The sequence below is a fragment of the Habropoda laboriosa genome, unplaced genomic scaffold (genome assembly GCF_001263275.1).
Source record: "Habropoda laboriosa isolate 0110345459 unplaced genomic scaffold, ASM126327v1 scaffold697, whole genome shotgun sequence".
Classification (NCBI taxonomy): domain Eukaryota; kingdom Metazoa; phylum Arthropoda; class Insecta; order Hymenoptera; family Apidae; genus Habropoda; species Habropoda laboriosa.
Window position 1 is genome coordinate 515,277 of NW_017100842.1, and position 3,041 is coordinate 518,317.

Sequence of the window (3,041 nt, forward strand, 5' to 3'; positions counted from 1 at the left end):
CGTTCATGGCGACACCGTGCAACGTTCGAACTACTTTAGTGGAGTAACCGATGTTGGGGCCGCTCTTATACCGTGGCTAAACTGCACTACTGACCTCTTCTTACGATTACCGAGCTCCAATTTACCGAAGCCGGCTGCTCTCTCTTTCCAGCTGGAAAATAAAGCTGGTGTGCACAGGCTGGCGATAGGTTTAGAGAATTGATACGGTATGTTCGAATCGGGGTCATGAAGGGTCCGTGCGCGACACGTTAACACGCCATTTCGAAACTGGCAGGCAATTACCTCACGTGTCAACGACCGTCCACCGTTCCCGCGTCCCTCCGTGCCAGCCTGTGTTATAAATTTCTGTGGTTCTGCAGACACCGACGGTGGTGGAGTTGGTACGATGGATTCCAAGTTCGATCACGATGGAGGGAGTTAAATATTTCGAATTTCAACTTAATTCAATATCTACTGGCTTGTGGATAATTCGTGTATTGTATAGGTGATTTTAGTTGGTTTTTGTAGTTGGAAGAATTCTTGGTACTCGGAGGAGTGAGTTGTGTTTGTATTCCATCTTGAGCTTCTTCTTGTACGGTTTGGTAGAAGTAATTTGTAGGTTGCTGGAAATGAAGAAAGTGTGGTGCAATGTATTCTGAGATTATGAATTTATGAAATAGAAAAAAAATTTGTTAGTTTTTAATGGTGGATTGAAGGACATTTGAACGTTAAAGGGTTAATTAAGTTTGATTTATGGTTAGTCGATTAGAGAAGAATTGAAAAGCGAAAAATTTTTTAATGGTGGATTGAAGGAAAATTTTTTCGTTAAAGGGTTAATTAAGTTTGATTTATGGTTAGTCGATTAGAGAAGAATTGAAAGGTGAAAAATTATTTTTTAATGATGGATTGAAGGAAATTTGAACGTTAAAGGGTTAATTAAGTTTGATTTATACTTAGTCGATTAGGGAGGAATTGAAACGGAAAAATTATTTTGAAAAATCGATCATTTTCCAAGAGTGAATTGAAGGAAAATTTGTTCATTGAAGGGTTAATTAAGTTTGATTTATGGTTAGTCGATTAGAGAAGAATTGAAAGGCGAAAAATTTTTTAATGATGGATTGAAGGAAAATTTTTTCGTTAAAGGGTTAATTAAGTTTGATTTATACTTAGTCGACTAGAGAAGAATTGAAAGGCGAAAAATTATTTTAAAAAATTGACCAGTTTCTAAGAGTGAATTGAAGGAAAATTTGTCAACTTCCATTTATGGGTAATCGATTACAAAAGAATTGACACGTGTGATTTGTGTCGAAAGGCGAAAACTTATTAAATAAAATTTATCATTCTATAATAATAGAAAAATTTATTCGTTAATGGGTTAATTAATTCCGATATAGTCAATTAGAAAAGAAAAATTTATCATTTCGTAAGAAAAAACTTGTACCTTAAAGGGTTAATTAATTTCGATTCACGGTTAATCGATGGAAGAAGAATTGAAACGTGACTTTTTGTTAAAAAAAAAAAAGATCGAAGATGTTTGAATTTCTAATTTTCGCCGAAGATTTTGAAACGCCGTAAGTTTTCTAGGGACGTCGATTATTAGACGGAAACGGCAGAGTAAGGCGTGCATCGAGTTCCCTCGCGTCAAGTCGAATAATTTGCTAATTGGACATACAGCTGGTACTACACGTGTCGAATTTCTTGCGACCGTGTCGCAAATTACGCGCTACGATACGTCCTCGCGGCAAGGGAAAGGGGTCTTTCGATTAATTACCGACGCGAGAAACAGTTCTGTCTATTAATTTCCCCTGCGAGATTCTCAGACGGACGATCTTACTTAAGATTTCGTACCATCTGTCAATTTTTCCAAAATATTTCTGAACAGAGGAAAAACTTAAGAAAGACCAAATTTTGTCTTTATATTCGCAACATTCTAACGAACGAATCATCGCTCGATTAGATTCAAAGAGGATCTACAAAAATTAACGTGAAACGAATACGATTCGAAGTGAATTCTAGCATCTTTTTGCTTAACTATGAACACTTCGATCGTGTTAATAAAGATGGTTCCGATGTAAATTCCTTGGAAACATGATATAAAGATGAATCGGTACACCCATTTATCGATATACAGTGGAGGACAAAAGTATTCATACACCCTATAAAACGGAATAACATTTTTAAAATTGGGCCAAACGACTTGAGTTTTTTTGACAAGTTAGAAAAATTAGTTTACTAGATGACGTGTCAAAAATTTTTTGAAAAAACTGCAATTAGTCGGAATCGCGGAGAAAATAGCGAAGGTCGTTTTTACAACTTTTTTTATCTGAGCTCGTAATGAAAATTTAAAAAAATACGTTTTGTAGATCTACGTCAATTATACATACGCTGAAAATTTCATCGAAATCAGTGGATGGAGAAACAAGCGACAGGCATCGAAAGATGTAAGAATCTGCAGATTTATTACAGTTCTAGGCCGAAAGTCGTGAAATAGTGCGATTTTCACAATCTTTAACCGTTTGTAGCTCATAGCAACATTAACCGATTTCGATAAAATTTTCAGCGTGTGTATAATTGACATCTATTTTCTTCGCGATTCCGAGTAATTGCAGTTTTTTCCAAATTTTTTCTACACGTCATCTAGTAAACTAATCTTTCGAAATTCTCAAAAAAACTCAAGCCGTTTGGCCCAATTTTAAAAATGTTATTCCGTTTTATAGGGTGTATGAATACTCTTGTCCTCCACTGTAATTATAAATTACACCAAGGTCGCAACGTACCAATTTTTCAACGTACAGAAACTTTGTTCCTCAAAGGTGTCGAGTTTTCATCGGTATCTGAAATCCTTCGTTCGTTATTCAGCTTCTCGAAAAGCAACTTAATTTACGCTGGAACAACCGACCGGGTCAAAAATGACCCATTAGCGCTTATCGAGAGAAAAATGAATTGTTCGATACTTAGATTGCGAATTTTTACGCATTTGTGGAAATTTGGAAGGCGCAAAAGTACTCAGAATGCATATAATGGCAATGCAAAAATATAGTACTCACTGTAATACTTGGTAA

At 35.8% G+C, this 3,041-nt stretch overlaps 1 long non-coding RNA gene across 1 annotated transcript; it reads right to left on the reverse strand.

The window, feature by feature from the left end:
* Positions 1-6: 6 nt before the first annotated feature.
* On the reverse strand, positions 7-2,816 carry LOC108577346. Its single transcript, XR_001891448.1, has 3 exons — positions 2,757-2,816; positions 283-602; positions 7-151 (listed from the first exon to the last, which is right to left on the reverse strand). It is a non-coding gene; the product is annotated as an uncharacterized LOC108577346 (long non-coding RNA).
* Positions 2,817-3,041: the final 225 nt, after the last annotated feature.